The sequence below is a fragment of the Corvus hawaiiensis genome, chromosome 11 (genome assembly GCF_020740725.1).
Source record: "Corvus hawaiiensis isolate bCorHaw1 chromosome 11, bCorHaw1.pri.cur, whole genome shotgun sequence".
Lineage (NCBI taxonomy): Eukaryota > Metazoa > Chordata > Aves > Passeriformes > Corvidae > Corvus > Corvus hawaiiensis.
The window spans coordinates 15,506,309-15,525,709 of NC_063223.1; the positions used below are offsets into that span (position 1 = coordinate 15,506,309).

The 19,401-nt window shown below is 37.7% G+C and overlaps 1 protein-coding gene across 1 annotated transcript in view; it reads left to right on the forward strand.

The window, feature by feature from the left end:
• The window catches only part of IL17RD (interleukin 17 receptor D), a 43,594-nt gene that overhangs the window by 3,593 nt on the left and 20,600 nt on the right, over positions 1-19,401 (forward strand). The window lies entirely within an intron of this gene.

Here is a 19,401-nt window from a genome sequence, read left to right on the forward strand (position 1 = left end):
CTGCCTCATTATTCTTTAGGCTCATGCTGTTGTGTCCCTACATTTGTCTCCTCAAGCATCCCAAAGTAGACTCATGCTTCTCCACAGTTAGGAATCTGCCAGACACAGAGTTAAGTCATATGGAAGTACTTTTCCCAGTTAAGTACATGGTTTGGGAACTTTATTTTGGAGGAAAAACACCCTATAAAATGGTAAGAAATTACCAAAGTTTAAATTTGTCCCTTCTATTTAATGTTATTTTCCAACAGTTAAAAAACCCAGATTTTCTCTTGCAGAGTATTTAAAAATTTTGAAAGGTATTAGGCAGAAGACAGACCTAAGATGGAGCATGGTGGAAGGTGTTAATGTTTGCTGTGAGGGAGTTCTTTAATCTGTAGACAGTTCCAGAGCTGCTTTACTGCTCTGCACACCAGATGCCAGCAGTTCCATATCTGCTATTTTTTGGGAATTTATAGAATCAATAGATCTCTCTGTGGCATCCAGAACAATGTGGTAGCGTTTCAGGATTGATGAGATGTGTCACTTAAAGCTTCGTGTGTTCTGTGGTTAGATACAATGCAAGATGTTGAGTGCAAGGCTTTGCAAGCATGGTCAGTCATGCAGGTAGGCATCTGTATGACTTTTGTTCAGCTTAGAATTTGACTTCAGGGTCCCTCCAGGGTTTGTTTTTGGTTTTTTTTTTGAATTTCATTTATTGAGTAATGTAGCAGAGAATGACAACCCATTTCTACTCTAGTGTCAAAAAGTGTTGATGGCAATCTGCCTGTTTAAATAAATTTAAAAATGCATGAAGTAGCCTAAACATGTTAGTGTTTAAAGTAGCAGATCACCGTTTCCTCAGGAACTGTGAGGCTGAGCAGTTTAATGCTGTGTTTTCAGAATGAGCATTTAAAAACATGACCTAAAGGAAAAAAATATGGCAACATATGTTTATGTAATTGAAACTTAACTCTCAGTATTAACAACGAAATTGTATATTTCCTTATGTGTTTGCACGAAACTGGGAAATTTGAATATGATGGGAATTCATCAGCTGCTGACTTAGCAGGGTTTCTGCAGTTGAAGTTGCTTGGGACTGTTACGGATTTGATTGAGTTCCTCTCTAGAACATGTCCCTTACTTTAGATGTTGAACTCCACTCCCTGCCTTATTGCCCTCAAAATCTGCTTTTGAGTAAGTACTAGTGTAGAAACTGCTGTATCAGACTTAATTTAAAATCTTGAGACATTTATTTAAGAACAAATTCTCCTTTAATAGATTAATACTGTATAGTCCACTGGTGAAAGAATGTTAAGTTGTCACAATTAGATTATACTAGCTTTTCTTTAGTTAATTATTTGGTAATGTTAATGTAACATGGATGTTACTTAATTAAAACTGCAACATTTAAAGGGTGTGTAATAAGGACCAGCTGTCTTTTCCAACAGATCAGTCTAAAGATGATGAAACAAAGCTTTGATGTGAACTTGCCTGCTTAATTATGCTCAAAGGCTGAATTTTACCCATAAATTTAGCATGTGTTTTTAGAAGCAAACAAGAGGAGTGTGAAGTATTACTGCAGAACTGCTAAGCTTGAATACCATTTTTAGTTTTTGAAAGTAAAAATTGTTTCAAGTATATTGCTTTAGTTTTATATATACTGCTACCATTATAATGAGGTGTATTTGAAATACATTTTTCTAGAAGTTGAGGTTAGTGCTGATGTTCCTATTGTTGTTTTTACATTTAAAAAGGAATGTTACGCATTAATACATCATACCTGGGAAAAACCACATAAAAGTAGTATGAGTTACATGAATGCTTATTTTTTATATCCTTATCTCTATATTAATTATAACAAAGGATTGAATGAAAGTGTAAGTTACAATAACTTAAAATAATCAACAGATCAGTACATCTGAAGTACTTAATTTTAGATTATGGTAATGTGAGACTTTATTTAAGGGTCAAAATTTAAGTGCAAACTTGAAAAAGGATTTTACCCTTTCATGCATATAGTATTTTGTAATTGTTTCACCGTCCTATTTGTCCTCTCCAGCTCTCCTCAACAGGAGTGGCACATCCTGACACCCAATATTTCGATGTGATTTTGTCATAAAGACTTTGACCAGATGTATTCTTGGTAAAGTAGTGAATACAGGATTATGCCAGTAATGGACAGGCTCATTGCAGTATTCAAACAACAGAAACACAGGTATTACCACTCTGGTTAACCAAAATTCTGCCAGCCAAACCAGGGTATAAATGTGTATTTTAACACACTTCAACCTATTTCACTTAGTAAACTGTACTTTCAGCATCATGTCTAAGACATCATTTCTGGATTTTAAAGGTACAAGTGGCAGCATTGTTCTCCTCCTCTCACCTCTGTATGGTAGATTCCAAGAGTGTGAGGAAAATCAAGTGTGCAGGTAGGGATTTGTTCTCCCAAAGTTTGATTTGATTATTAAAAATAATTAAGGCTTGGGTTAGAGTTTTATCAGGCATCAGCACATGTTCCAGGAGATACTGTATTCTCTGAAATTCTCTCACTTGGAAGCTGGTACAATATTATGTCACTACAAGAATTGTTCCAGACATCCTATTTTTATTATTCCTCCTTGGGCTGTTATTCAGCAAGAGAGTAAATCTGCTTTTGGGGCACATCATTCATACTCCAGTGTGCCCAAATAAATGTGAGAGGTGGCTTTGTCCTAGGAGATTTCATGCTACATCAGGTGTCACACCTGAAAGCATAAACTCTTGAGATGTGCATTCTGGTTGATTCAGGAGAACCAGAGTTGTGTGTCTATGACTAACCTGAATCCAATTTGTACCTCTTGGTGATCTGTTGGCACACAGAGGTGCCTGTCAAGTGCTGCCCTCTGTGTTGACTGATGCACCTTTTGCTGGCAGCATGGAGTGAGTGAGCCCGCAGCTCTCCCAGACCTCCTCCTTTCCCTGGACACGTTGCAGAGCTGCAGCAGTGCCGAGGGCAGTGCGGGCACTTGGAGGGCAGCGCTGCTGGAATCTGTTCTTCTGGTTTCTCCAGCCTTTGTATTCAGAGGATCTCACACTGAAAGTAGGAGCTCCTTCTGTGCTGAGCCCTGGGTTCCCAGGAACAATAAGAGATTGTTCTGGAGCGTGTGGAGTTCAAAGGGCCCCAACTCAAAGTTTGTATCGGGACATGAGTTGCTGTGAACGGTGGGTATTACACCAACAACTGGGCAACATCAATCAGATCTTGAGGCTGCTGTCTGAAGGACATGATAGGCCTGCAGATCTGCTTGGAGCTGCACATTCTGGGCTTTAAGGTGTCCAAATGATTGATTTGTAATGATCTATCCATATGATCCTTTATCTCACAAAATTGGGTGTAATAACCATTTCTATACCCCCTGTTATATGGCCCTGCTGGATTTTCCTCATGGTTGGTGGGCAGACTTGGATTTTAATTTCTGACCTTGCCTATGTTCTTCACTCTTATATCAGTGGGAGGGACTAGGTATTTCTGATCTTACTTCTGACTACATTCAAATCCAACCAAGCAATCAATGACTTCCCTGACTTTTTTTGTATACGGCTGTGGGAAAATTCCTGGTTGGCTGGCTATGAATTAATGAAAATCCTTAGAATGCTTCACTAATGATAGCTCCTGTGGCTTTAAAAATGCTATTCCCTTTTTTAATTTGAGGGAGGTCACAGAGGTTTACAGAAACTAAGAAAAGAAAACTTAACATCTGGTTGTGCTCTGTAGATGACTGCTTTTGTGTGAAGAAAAGTTATGGTGTCGCCTCAGCATCAAACACATTCAAGGTGATCCTTTCTAAGAACTCTTTGCAAGGGCCCTCTTTGCTCAAACTGTGTTTTCTAATTAACTTTGCTTTGTATTTTCAAATGGGGGATTTTAGTTCTCCATGGGAATCTCAAACTCGTATTGTTGCTTAAAGTTCACCCTACCTTTATAAAATAAACTTATTTTCCTGAGTTTTGTAATTATAGCATAAAAATATTTCCATATGTTTTCTAATATTTTCATCTAAAAGTTAAGGAACTCCAAGAGGATCTCCAGGCTGCTGGGTTGAATTCTGGTATTCATGAAAGAAGATTTGTTCTGTGTTTGCTTATCTATAATGAAGTTTAGTTTCAGCTATTTGTATGTAAAATACTGAAGAGTAATCTGATTTGTGAAAGTCTCCTTTTTAAAACCTTCATTTTACAGGCTGGAAGAGAATGATTTTTTTTTTTCCCCCCAAATAAAATTATATGTGAAGTTAGTTTAGCTCATAGAAAAGCATAATATGAGAATGTTTAGGTCCAAACAGTTAATCTTTGAAATTGTTAAAATTGTAAGTTATCAGCTGCTCAGTTAAACATATGTAATTCCAGGTGTGACTGGCCTGGAATCAGAAAGCATTAAAAAATACAACTTAAAATAGTCACATTATCTTTTTTTATTATACAGTGATTTAAGCAAACTCCAAACAGGCCTCTGTCATCTGCTTGTACAGACAGCTCCCCAGTCTGTTTTCCTTTCAAACATGGAAAACTAAGGGATTTGTTTCTGGTTTTATTGGGCTGTTTTGTTTAAAGAGCTAAAACCCTACCTGTTAAAATCAGTGGCAACACTTTGACTTCCATTTTGATGTGATTTTCTTTCATACTTGAAGTGGCGTGATGCTGTGTGATTGCCCAGCCCTGGGCTGCTGGGACTGACTTCATGCAAGAGCTGGGGAGTACAAGCCTCTCTCCTCTGGCTGCTTTTTTGTGTTTATGGGGATGTTCCTACCTGCTGAAGGAGATCACAAGTTCACCGTGCACATCCCTTCCCCAGTGCATCCCATGTGAGGAGGGTTTGGGTGATGATCTCAGCAGGGGCAGTGCTGCTCAGAGCCACCCTAATGTGGAGCCAGGGAGCTCAACAGCAGGAGCAGGACTGGGGGGGCCCGGCTGACCCAGAGCAGTGGCTGGCAGGGCAATTTCTGCTGCTTAGGCTTTGTTGATAATTGCTGTCTACAGTCGTAGTGTTGCATTGGTGTATCCTGGAACAACCCATGTAGTGTATTCTTGCACAGTTGGGAGCGCACTGTAAAGTTGTATCTTTGTTTATCCCACAGGAATAACTTCCTTGATTCCAACCTTAATGATTCTGTGATTTTTTTTCTCCCCCCTCAAGTGTACCAGAGCACCTTTGGTTATGGCTGCCCAGCCAATGAAAATTCCATTCATTTCCTCTGTCTGAGCTATTGAGGTGCCAGTCTGTATCTTGTCTCACAGCCCTTGTAAAGCCTGCCTGCACTGCTTCCTGTTCCTGCAGTTTCTATGGGAATCAGTTTTATCTTCCTGTCCAGGCTTGCCCCAGTTGCAGGCAGTAGTAACAAAATGAGGACAGAAGTTGAAACTCGCAACTTGTGCAATTTATGCTGAGCATAAAGAGTGCTCTGTCTGGATGAACTTTGAATATGGTGTGGGAAGGGGACATTGCTGAATTGCAAACCTTTTTGGCAAAGTTTTCAAGCTTGTGCTGGGCTTGCCCTTGAAGTTTGAGAGATATGGGGTATAAATGAGTGATTTAAGCTTCACCCTAGAAGTGTGAGAAGATCCTTAGAAGCTCGGAGTGGGATTCTGAAAAAGGATGGAGTGCCCTAACTCCTATTAACTTTCAATGGGATTTGTTCTCTTTTGTGGCTCAGGGGTGTAGTTATGTTTTATATTGACTCAGCAGTGAAGCTGGTTAGTGAAATTCTCACTCCCATCTGTTTCCTCCCACTTTGGTGTTGGTGTTTGCCCTTCCCTCCTCACCTGCTTTAGTGCGCCTATTTGTGAGCTGCAATGTAAATCGCATTATTAAAGCAATTTGAATTGAAAGTATCCCTACTTTTTTTGTTTTGTTTTTTCCCCTTTTCACAACTGGAGTAATTTCAGTGACGTGGAGAAAATGAAGCCCCCATGCAGTTATATTAAGTATATGTTCAGAATTGGTGAACTACAGCGTGGAGGCGGAGGAACTGGACAGGGGAGTCAGGAAATCCCCAAGCTAATTTTGTGATTAGGCCCAGTGTTCCATGTAACTATTCAGATGCTTTTAAAATTCCCACCCTTGAATTGTGTTAATTTAGATAACTTTTTAAAAGGTGTCTCACCAAAAGAGGTTGAGGTTAGTATAATGAGCATATAAAGTATTGAAGATTTTTCATGTGAGCATTTTTTAACAGTAAGTTTTTCACAAGAAAGAAGATGATAATGTTTCAGAAATCACTTCAGCATCTGTTGAAATGCAGCCAAGTCCGTGGTGGAATACAGAGCTCACGGTAACGCTATACAACCCTTCCTGCCAGGAAATGAAGAGTGGTATATTCGTTTGTAACCCAAGGGGGGCACTTCACCATCCAGCCTATAGTTTGTGAATGGAATTTGGACAGATTACCACTAAAATTACAGAATGACCCAGTGGGGGTCTTATTAACTCTCTCCATTTCTTATCTTGCTCTGAAGACAGTGTCTCTTATTAATACAGTATCTATGAGCAAATTTGTGTAGTTAGGGAGTACAGTTAAGGATTATTTCCCATTATAAGGAGCTTTCATTCTGTTTACTCTGTCAAAATTTTATCTGAGGTATCCTGGTACTGCTTCACAAAGCAAGTGTTAACAGACCCAAAAGGAGAAAGGGTCAGATATATAGCCCGATCCTTTTTTTGTGAAAGAATATCTAAGGTTTTGCTTTTTCTGTTGTTGACTACAAAAAGTTTAGCTAAGATACTTTTCAAAGAACCAGTAAAATTGTCTGTTGCATAGTTAAAACTTTGCTTTATTGTTTAATTCGCTGTTTTGAGCAAATTATGTTCCTGGTGTTTAATGATTAGCTTAGTTTACCTTCTGACAGGAGTAATAGGTTAACTACGAAAAGAGTTAAAATAAGAAACAAAAAGAAAAAACAAACACCTAACTCAGCCAGACCCTTAACAGGTGAAAAGTTATTTTTCCATGCTTCTTCACAACATCAAAGGAAACAAAACCTTTATCTTTTATTCATTAGTTAGGAATAATGCAAGTTGGGGTAGCTTAGGTTTCTCCATATAGCTGCATTTGTAAGAGTAATTCACTAATCATGCCATTCACTTTTGGGGTTCATTTTCATTAAGGACTGCTGGCTGTGAAATGTCATGCAGAGGTTTGAAAATGGGACATTCATCTCTCTAAAGAATGAGCTGCAATGACAGAAGTTTCTTTTTATTACCTTCTGGCAGTAAATGTAGGCATCAAAGCCCCAAAGAAGTGCTAGAATAACACCCAATGTTGCCTAAGAATGCTGGTAGCTGTGGATGATGATTGCTCAGGGTAACCACATTGCATTTGGTTTACATGTTTTAGTTATTGTTTATTATATTCCATTCAACCAGTGAAGCTCCAGTATGCAAACTCCAGTAGTTTATCTATGTGCTTGTCTGTGGCAAGCTGACTTGGAGTTATAGGTGTGATTCCTCCCTCTCCTCCCACTGTGGTTAGGTTTTACTGCAACGAAAAAACCACTTGTTTCCATGTTTACATTTTACAATTATGTCCAATAAGTGTTCCTGTTATAAGTTATCATTTCTACTGGAAGTGAAATTTGATGATCTTTGGATCTACTTCTCAATTTACTACAATAACGTGATTGTATTTTATGTTTTCCTGTTCAGTGTTTTCAGATGAGCTGTATGTGTGTTAAATTTAATGTTGATAGAAAGAAGTCAAGTGAAAGTTTGAGAGAAACACAGGTTCAATTTAACTTTTTAATCTGTATTTCACTGCTGTCTTAAAACTTACATTGCATTCTGCTTCTTAAATGAGTGCTAGAAGACAACTTGTTCATTGTCATTCTGTAAAGAGACTTTATTTCTTAGAAGTGATTCCTTCCTGCAGAAAAAGATCAGTTAGTATGCATGGATCTTTAAAAATAAGAGGTTAAACAATTAGTGTAAATGCTTTTTCAAGTATTTTTAAATTCAGATGAAATTTTGTCATAATTTGATCAAAGTCACATAACCTGTGGCTCTGTTTTTGTTACACATGCTGATGGTCTGTGGATAACATTACATTTTTTCAGCATGAAACTGAACACTTCAAATCCCTAAAGCAGGCTCAAATTTATGGTTAATAAAAGAATTTATTGTATTGGATGTCATCTGTTATATCACTCTGGGAACAGAAACTGGCAGTGAGTGGACAGGAAATATTTCCATTTCAAATTGCTTCAGTCTATGGTCTATGGTGAAAGTGTCTGATTTCAGAAAAATCACCGTGAATACCCATGTAATAGAAGTATTTAAGAAGAGTATAAGCTTTTTCCAATATGTTTTTTTGCTTTATAGTATTTTGTGTGAAGATACTGCTTAGTAATGTCACATATTTTCTTTATTTCAGTCTCGATGCCTAACCTTTTCAAGGCAGAAGGAACAGTAGGAATGTATTTTCAGGTATATTCAGGCACCTCTACGTGCCAAGTAAGCAACGATTTGATGAGTTGCTGTGCAGTGGCCAAATTGCTTCAAAGTCTCCGAGCTTTGTGTTTGTAATTGGCTGGGTTTTTAAGAGTGTGAATTCTTGTGTGTTGGTTGGGTTCTTCCAGCTCAGTGCATTTCTTCAGGTTGTCTCCTCTTCAAATGTATTATAAGGTGTGAGATCCATGGATTGTAACTTTATTAATGGAAACTTCAAGCAGTCAGGTTGGCATTTTGGTGTGTTTTTCATGTGTTAAGTAGTACTTAAACAGCTCTACGTTTAAAAGTATTTGAAGTGTTTCAAATAACTGCATTTTAAATGGACATGTTTGTCCAGGGATCATGAAAACCAGCAGAAAAAAAAGATTTAAATTTTTATCTTTATCATGTATTAACATCCTGAAATACTCAACTGTACATCAAGTAAACTATTCAGGTGTGTGGAATTTTTTTCAGCTTTGCAGGAACACAGAATAGGAAACAAGCCTTAATAGCATCAGGATTTATTACTTAATTTGGACAGTTTGGAAGAGTTTTATTATCTGATACGTAGGCTAAAAAATAATTAATTAAATATGTATGCAAAACCAAAGCACTCCTTCCTTTTAAACACAAGAAAAGTTTAATCTAAGGATTCATTGTGAAACCTGTTAGTTACTGTGAGTATCATTGAAGGGCATGAACTGAAACCTGCCTCTCCTTATGCTGTGTGCTGTGTTCATTTGAACAGCTCACGTGCTTGATGTAGGATTCTAAAAGGATTTTTTTTTTATTTCTATGTATTTATAATTTTAGTGAGATGGGCAAAATTACAGTTTAGGATACCCTCCTTTCAGGTTCCTCTGACTTGTGAGGACAGTGTGGAATGAGTCTGGATCTTATTGGTGCTGCTTGTGTGGAAACTAGAGGTATTTCTTTAGTGCAGCACAGCAGGGGTATTTTTCCTGAGGCTAAATGGACTTTGTACCTTTCCTGCATCATGTCAGAGTAGGCCATGACAGAACAGATCCATATGCCAAGCCTGCATGTGCACCTCAGGCATTTGATTTTAGGGTTCCTGTAATTCTTCCCACTGGATGATTTCCTATTATTATTATTTATTAGTGAGTATTGATATTTATAATTTCAAAAAATCTGATTTGACTGAAAAATTAAATGTTCTCAAGATACAGATGTTCTTTGCCGTGGGTTTGTGGGAGTTTTTGGTTTAGTTTGGTTTTTTAGTCATACATCAATTTTAACCAGTAATACAAGAACAAAAAGTGTTCCAAGGTTCTAGAGAAAGATTTAGAACGAAAATCTCACAAGAGCTTAAATAGTAGTTAATCAAGTGGCACTAATGAAGTAATTTAAAGCCCAAGCAGGCTGTGGTACAGGTTGTGGCAGTGTTTTAGCAGCTATCACATTTCATGTCAAGTGCTGTATTAATTAGCATGAAAAGGGCAGTAGGAACTGGCCATGTACTGTACAGATAGGATGTGTAACCTTTGCTTTGGCCACCTTTCAAAAGCACTTAACATGAAATATTTAGGAAAAATGCATCTCTTAAAGTGTTCAGCTTGATCAAGTGTGTTATAAAGTGTGATATCCATAGGGTGTGATTTTCATTCGTGGAAACTGAATGCAGTCAGACTGGAGTTTCAGTACCATTTCAAACCTTAAATCTCTCTTTTAAATATTGTATCTAGGTTCCCTTTTTAAGTAGTTAAATACTGCATGAGACTTGATAGTACAGAATGCCTAAAGAGTTTGCCAGTACAGAAATACTTAACACACATTTATTTCCCTGGGTTTTTTTTCCAACACTAAAATTTAGCAATGCTTAATGCTTTTTGAATCCAAGTACTGAAGATGGATGAGCACACAGGAAAATTGGAATGTATTCTGTCTTCTCTTCATCCTTCTTTTCATTGTGAAAAGCCTCAACAATCCTGATGGCAGAAACTATTCTGTGTAAAGAAGGGGTTGAATCACGAGGTGAACTTCATTCGAGGTTGGCAGTTCTCAGAAACATTCTCAGGAATGTTTCCTCAGAAAACTATGTTTTGGATGCTTTTGTTTTGTTGTGTTCAAATTCCTGGTGTTGATTATTTGGTGCAGCTTTTCCTACTTGTCTGTAAGTGGGGAACCTCCAGTTTGCCTGCAGAGACGTGCTGGTGTAGTTGGAGTATTTTACTACTACTTCTTCCAAGTATCCTTCAGGTGAGCAAGAAGTGTTTTGTGCAGCTTTGTGTATGTTTCTGACACTTCCAAATGGAGTTTTTTTGGCTGCAGATATGATGGCTGTACTCCATAGAGGGTAACCAGGGGTGTATAAATTCCCTGGCAGCCAAAGCTTTCAATCTGCAGCCACCAGATGTATCTGCCTGTGTCTCTGAAGTTCAGCCATGTGGATCATCAGTACACAGCAAGCACTGGACCTTCTAATCCTCTCTCTTGAATGCATTACTGCTTAATCTGTGGAGTAATTGTCATCTCCTCTGTGGACCTGGACTAGACAGAGGCTTTGAGAAGGAATTATTTCCTAAAAGTGCGTAGTTCAGCAGTAAGAATCTCACATGGCAGAGATTTTGGGGAGGTGGGAGTAACAAAGTGCAGCAGCAAAGGAATCAAAGCCTGTCCCTATAACACAGCTGAAGGAAGGGCAGCACAACTGAGGCTTGAGTCTGCCTGCAGGAAGCAGCTTCTGCAGCTTGTCCATTAACTGAGGGAAGGGAAGAAAGGGAGGAGTACTTGATTTCTTCCTAGGAGCGGATTTGTAGGGAAAGGTAATTGATTTTATTAGCACAGTTGATGTACAAGAACATTTACTTCTAACCAAAAAGTATTTTTAGTCATTGTGTTTGACATAATGGCCCCTCCATTTTTATGGCTTGTTTTTTTCTACTCACCCACAGTAAAAAAGTCTGGAACAGTCATCATGCTCGTGTGTTCTGGAACTGCAGCAATCTGCCCCTCACTTCTGATGAGCAGATTGTATAACATCTGTGTATGGAATAAATGTGGCACTTCTTGTGTCCCTCCTGCTGGTGAACTTAGTGCCAAAGGCGCCTTTTCATTCCAGCTGAGTAGATGCCTATCACATTTCAAGTCCTGGCTTCTCATTGCCCAAGGCTTTTTAAGTTCTGTAGCTCACAAGGATGGGAACTTTGGGAGGAGATGCTTGTGTTATTTTAAAGAAAGATGGTTTTTTGCTTCATCTCCTGTAAAAATGAGTTTCATGTGAGATATTAAAAATACTATTGGGTGAATGGTGAATGATTCTTTAAAGCTAGAATGTGGGGGGTTGGCGAATAAATCATTGGTTATTTCTGGACTAGAACCATACTGCTTATGAATTCAGTTTTAAATTCTCATGGATGAGTGTGTGTTTCTAAACAATTGTGTGTTTCTAAATCCCTAAGAATAGGTTTCTATGTCCAAAATAATTGTTATTTCAAAGGGAGGGATTAAGATGGAAGAATCCCAAATCCTGTCTACTTTAAAAGTTTTATGAGTTCTGTGGTACTTTAATCAGTGCAGTTACTGCTAAATTACCTTGCCACCATATCCTCCTGAGCCAAGGCTTTGGTCTATTTATATGTTGGTCCTACAAAACCAATGTACATTAATATTCTTTGCAGTCAAGGTCTCTTGTGAATATGTAATACTTTCTGTAGTTGTGCCTGTATGTTTCATTCATGTCAGTAAGAATTAAAGTGAACTTTCTAAGAATATGCATATTTTCTGACAGCAAACTCTTAAAGAATTTCAGTGACTTTCAAATAATACAGGAGAAGGATCTAGGGGGAAGACACTGTCTGAATACACCAAGACAAAATAGATGTGCTATGTCAAATTTTTCACATTCCAGCCTTCATGTGATGTTCTGCTTTAAAGATTTCCTTGCAAGCAGCTGTTCTTATCATTTTCAGAAGTTACAAATTGGATAAACTCACCCTGTACTGCAAACAGAGTATTTGTAGTCTGCTTACTTTGAGGTTGTTTGCAATAAAAATGTCCAAAATTGCAGTAAATTTCAAATTAGAATTTTTTTTAGGTTAAGCAGTTATGAATAAAGCAGTTAATCCTGATTTGATGACAGTTTCCCACAGAATTTTTAGAGGGATTTTGTGTGTGTGCACTTTGGCATTTTATTGAGAAATGAAGAGTAAAAAACCCACCCTGAATTAGTCATAATTGTGAATTGTGTTCTGGCTGAAGCTTAAAACTGAACCTATGAAGTCAGTGCTAGTTACTTGTACAGGTTTTCTGTTCATTTGGATGAAACCTGAAATCAAACAAAGAGCTTGTGCTGGGAGTTTCCAGATTGAAAGGTAGGAATCTGGCAGCAAAAGATTATTTGGGAGCCATTTATGATTTTGGAAATAAGCTCCTTTAATTGTTTTCCAGGTGCCATTGCCTTTGCTCAGCTTTAAAGGCAAAGACTTCCTTTTTGGATCTGTCTCGCTTGCAAATACTTAACTCATTTAGGAGCAGCTGCAAACTTTTATTTGCAAAAAATCTTGAAAGATACAATTTGTAACTCTGAAGTTTTGGGTTTTTTTTCTTTTCCCCTGATGTTTTGTCCTCTGAAAGCCACATCATTTCTCAATGTGATATGCAAAATGAATGAATGAACATACCCATATCTATTATGGACATATTAATATAAATAATATATATCCATTTGATCTCTCATGCTTCAGTCACTTCTTGAAACCTTTTCTTGTTTGTCTTCTAACTGTGTTTGAACATCTTTGTGAGACACAGACTGTTCCTCTCAGCTTATGGCTCTGTGTGCACAGTAAGTGCACAAACAATAAAATGAATGAAAATAGATTGTTTAATTGTTTCGTGGACAGGTTAGTTTAGAAGTGCTTGGGCATAAGCAAAAATCCAGCGCTCATGCAATCATTCCTCTTAAGTGTGAGGAACCCTGTGGGCTTACTGAGGTTGTGGATAACTTCCTACCAGAAGAAGAAAGATATTCTTTGACTGGAATAGTCAGCTTGCTGATTTTACAGTATGCTGTGCAGTATGTTAAGCAATAAAAATCCATTATAGGTTTCATTAATTTCTCCTCCTTTATTTCAGATATGTGTTATTCTGTTTGTTGTTTACAGCGTGAGTCAGTGTTTCTCAAACTAATTTGTCTTGGGTCCCTCTAAAAGCAGCTTTACCATTTGTAGCCCCCTTCCTTCCCAGTTGTAATCACCACTCCTGCACCTGTCTTGGCATTGCTTTTTCTTCCCCTTCCCAAACACCTCGTCTTTTCTCGGAATTCTCCTGCCAGGGGTCATGTCCCACAGTTAAGAGAACACTGCTTTAGCTACAGACTTTTGGTTTTTGTCCAAATATCCTTAGACCAGCACATTTCAGTATTGTTTGTGGGAAATGGGCTTTGTTTGAAAATATTTATTCTGTTAACTTCTGGGGCGTTTTTGTTTGTTTTTAGAATGCTTTTAATTTACCAAACATAATTTGCACAGGAATGTTGGAAAAAAATAAACTGTGTCAATGCAAACAATAGAAAACTTCTTAGGCAAACTTTCAAATTGCATGAGAGAAATCAGAGCTGGTACTGCCCATTCTATGCCGCGCTTTGCTGCATTACATTCCTGAGTTTGACTCAGAGATTTAAGATTTTCATGGTAGGTGGTGAACAGTATAGGTTAAACTTGCTTCCTTTGTTGTTAAGTTGTGCCCCTAATAACTGCCTGTTCCTTAAAGAAGCCAATTCACATAATTTCAGTGAACAACTGCCTGGAGCCGTGTTGTGTCTGAAGAGTTGTGCTGCAAATACTTCTTGTAGTGTTTCTCCTTACGATGGTTTCTCAATTCTCTGTCAGACAAACTAATGTGTAAGATAACCTCCCATGCTGCCTTTTGTAAATAGAAGCTAAACCAGGCAGGAGTGGGGCATAATGAAAAGGCATTTTTACTGGTTTGGTTTGCTTGGTTTTCTGTTTTCTTTTGTTCAGATGGGATATGCTGTGGCTCGTGCTCTTCAGCCAGCATGTTTCACCTCAAAAACCCCCAAATCCATGAAATGAGTATCCATGAATACCTTTCTGGACCACCTCCATCTCTGGTGGGATTTAAGCCAGCAGCTGTTCAATTCAATATCCTTTCTTGATAGGAGAACCTTGAGAATAACACATCATTGAAGTGGCAGAAGGATTGTTCGGACAAAATGTAATTACAAAATACGGGAAGTCAACCATAAAACCATGGATAATGTCATTGAGATATCTAATGATCACAAAAGGTCAGGACAACTCAAGGGGAGTATGAGTTCCTTGTGTTTGGTTTAGGAAAATAAGTATTACATGTTACTCTTCCAAGTAAGTTTTATCTCACAGATTCTTACCTAAAATGGCTTTTTTTTGCTACACCTCGATTATAACTCACTTTGCAATATATTATATAATTTAATATCTCACTCTGGGGCATCTACATGGTCCTGGTTTTGAATTTCTTACTTAGAAGGTTTTGACTGTTGGTTAAATCAGTTAGCACATTTTTTAATAAAGGCTAGTATGGATGCTTCATAACGTGTTTCCAAGTCATAGGGCTCAAATTGGGGTAAAAAGCTGTATTCTGGGAGATGGAGAAGGAATATGGTAGATGTGAACATGCCTGACAGTTCTAAAACAAAGGGATGTGTTTTGTGCCTGCCTCTGGTCACCAGACATCTACTCCCTGGAAGGCTGAGCTGTGCTGGGAAAAATCAAAACTTAAAGAATGTTCACATGAAAAAAGGGCCCTTCCAGATCAGAGGAAGGGCCTGATTGATCTACCAGACAACCTAAGGGACAATTGTGTACAAGTAATGTGCTACCACCTGGAGATTGACCACTGAATTTTCACAAGCAGCATGGAAGAAAAACTGGGATCTTTGTACATGACAGGCTGATTGTTGGCAAGGATGTGTTAGGGAAGATCCAGGTAACCAGCTCCAATGACAGGATAATCGGGGATTTTTGGCCCCTCTCTACAAGAAAAGGGGCTGCAGTGTGTCCGGAGAAGGACAAGGAAGCTGCTGGAGGGGCTGGAGCACAAGTCTGATGAGGAGAAGCTGAGGGCACTGGGGGTGTTTAACCTTTAGAAAAGGAGGCTCAGGGGGGACATTATCACTCTACAACACCTGAAAGGAGATTGTAGCCAGGTGTGGTCAGTCTCTTCCTCCAGGTAACAAGTCACAGGACCAGAGGAAACAGCCTCAAGTTATGCCAGGGAAGATTCTGTTTGGGTATGAGGGAAAGCTTCTAAACCAGAAGAGTTGTCAGTCATTGGCCCTGGTCAGTGGTGGAGTCACCATCTCTGGAGGTGTTTAAAAGCTGTGTAGTTGTGGCACTGAGGGACATGGGTTAGTGGTGAGTTTGCCAGAGCTGGGTTGGTGGTTGGACTCAGGGATCCAAAAGTATTTTCCAACCTAAATGCTTCTTTTATTCTATGACATTCCTTCATGCTCAAAAGTGATGGTTTTTGTTCCCAGCCAATGCATAATTTACAATGAAGAAAAAGCAGTGCTTTGTCTTTCATGTCTCAGGTCAAATTCCAGGTGCTCTGAAGACACATTCAGCTCCTCTGCAGCTGAACCTGTGTGCAGTGGCTCTACAGATGAAACACTAAATAGCCACCAGCAAAAATCCAACCAAAATCTGGTAGCTTCTTGTAAATTATGTTGCTTACATTAGAGCAAGCACAAAAGATGTCATCTTAGTAAAAGAAATTAAAACCAGCCTATTTAGAGGAGTCTAGGTTCCTCTTTAAAATATGAAATAGGCACCAAGAAATCTGTTGCTCCTTTAATTAATTCACTTAAATTAAAACTATCTTTTCAGCGTCACTGAGATTTTTCTTTTAAATGCTAATTTGTGCATGCAATGCAGGAACATATATATATATCAAAAGGTAAATCTGGACAAAATGCATGGTTGCAGTTGTCAGTCACATGAAGTTTATAAGTAATAACAGTACAAACCCATCCACCCAGGGCTTGGAACTCATTCTGCAGTCAATGGAGTACACACAATTTATATAGCAAACATCAACATGGATTATGTATTTTGTTATATTCTCTTAAAAGCAATTCAAAATGCAGGCATCTAAATAATACAGATAATTTATCATTTTACTGATGACTCTAGAAATAGAAAATATTTTTACTTGGTCGAAAGCATCAATAAAGCTTTAAAACAAGAAGAGCAGATGTCAAATATAAAACCCTTGTTTTACTGAGCAATGAGTATGATAAACATTGATTATTCATCTTGATGTTAGAGTTCAAAAACAATTGTCCCTTCAGTTTGCCTCATGGGAGTGTGAAATTAGGACCATGTGTGCATTGATTAACAACGTATGAAAGATGAATCATGATTACTGTTTTGGTCTGCTGCACAAGGCTGTGCTTGAGGGGTAGTGATTTCCTACCTCCTTTACCAGATTTCTGTAATTAGTGCTAGCATCCCTCTGTGTTTCCCAGTATTGATGTTCAAGTGGCTGCCTGACAGTACCTATTCACACACAGAAACTGGCTTTTTGAATGAGAGATTGTTTACTCAAAAGATGAATGTTGGAGTATATTTCAATATTATTTGTAATAAAGATTAGTCATAGAACTATTCTGAAATCACCCATCCATTTCTATCACCAGTGCTATCTCTGGCAGGAATTGCCAGATTTAAAAAATAGATGTTTCTTTCAAATATGAAACACTGTATGTTCTAGGTTAAAAAGAAGAAAGGGAAAAGTTCAATAAAATCAAACAGATTTTTCATTTCATTCAATTGTATCTAATTTATGCCTGACAGCAGACATTAGTTAAATTTAACTTTTCTTGGAGGCACAGTTAGTTCCTGTGGTTACAAATTTCATTTAAGCTTTATTTCTGGATATGTAATCCTAACTTTGTTCCTCTCTGGCCTAGTAATTGGTGTTGTCACCAAAAGTTGTCATAAATGCATTTCATTACTGAGCTGTTACTATAAATGAGGGTTGGGTATTAGGAAAATATAAACAAAATTAGAGGTTAACTTCATGTAATAATCTTGGCCTTTTATTAATACTTGTGCTCTTTCATGATGAAAGATGGATGTTTAAATAAAATGAAGTGCCTGTACATGCCTGGAACATGCAAACGAGCTGTTTACCTTTAGGAGATGATGTGTATTGGTCTTACTTAGATCTGTGTTGACTTGAGATATCTTGGGATCTTAATCATTCAGGCGTTTGTTTATATGCATTGAGGAGCAGAATCCAGCATTGATCTCTGTGATTTGAGATGTGTGATGGAAATTCTTCCTGTGCTTGCCCAATGTAGATACAGGATTTGGATTTTAGCTTATCATGTTTTCTGTGGAGTTCTGTGCTTTGAGCTCACATAATGTGAGATTTAATGTGGCTAATGCCTCCTGTGCTCCCCCAGCTTTTTGACAAATAAAGCTGTTTGTAATTTAATATGTGTGCATTTCAACTTGGATTATCTGTCCAAAGATCAGTGGTCTAGAGTTCTTCAGAAAAGATACTTTGTCTGTTTTCTTTCCTATTTATTTCTTCTCAGTCCACATGTATAGAAGTATGTAGACCACAGGGATTTTGTAGACAAAGCTCCAGGACACAAAGACTTGCTTTCTAGTAAAGTTCAGAATAAATTAAATTAAACAAATGTAAATTCAACAAATGCTGGTTAATTAATGAAAGAATCACAGACTGGTTTGGGTTGGAAGGAACCTTCCAAGATCATCTACTTCCAACCTCCCTGCCATGGGCAGGGACAATTAGCTGAGAATGTAGAGCCCTGAGGCTGTAACATTAGTATTTATAGGTTTAAAGATGCTCCAAAAAAGTTCTCCTAGCTATAAGCCATCTAAATAGCACAATTACTTTAATTCAAAACCAAGGGAATGCTTCCTGGAAGAATATATTTTTAAGCTCACAGCAGTAAGTAGTTTAGGGATTAACACTAGAGTTTAGCATGATGAAATTATCTGAGTGTCTTACATGTTTTAACTTACAACTAATACAACAATTATCTAGTTCAGTAGTTGAAGGTGACCCTAATTCTCTCACTAATTACTGCAGCCTTTTTGCACCTTTTCTACACTTGGGAGCAAATATTTGCAACTAGTAAGTCTTATGTGCACAATAAGTTCAGCAGAGTTTGGCTTATGTTATGTCTGTTTTTTGCATCTAAATTATCAATGATTGTGGTATATTTATTTATGCTTCTCCTGTTATATATTCTGTCACCTTAATCCCAGTAGAAATGTAATTAAAGGAAAAGTGTTGCCTTTTTGTTTTCATATAGCATATAAAAATCCTATCTAATGAATTAAAATACGTGTGCTAATTTTCTGTGTAATTTGGTAAAATTTATGATTCTCAAAACTTCATCTCTAGGACAAAAGGAAGACAAGTATCAATTGATTTGAGGGTTAATCTCCTTTTATAAATATAAAAAGTCAGTAGTTACTTTGAGATTTTTTAAATCAAATAAATCATGTCTTACTTTTGCTATAAGTTAAATGACATTTAATAAAGTTCAGAGAAACAGAAAGTGAGTCATAATAGATCAAGTATTAATGGAAAAGTTACAGCCTGTTTCAGGAAGCTTTTTTGTATAACAGCTGGTTCAGTGCCAAGCTGAATCAAACTTAAACAAAGGAAAAGCCACCTAAGAAGAGAGTGAGATTACAAATTTGTAACACTACTATCAAGGTCTGAATTGCTTTAATCCTTTAGGAAGTGCTTTACTTTTTTTTTTTCACTTGACAGCTCCTACCTTGTTTTTCTTTGTCCATACCTGGGTTTGGCTGTGGAGGGACACACAGTGAGTGCTCGGGCATGATCCTGACAACACCTAATTACTGCTGCTTTTTTATACTTTTCTCAACTTTTATACTGTTGATTTTTGCTGTTTGCACTGTGACCGTGAACCCAGATACAATTCTGTG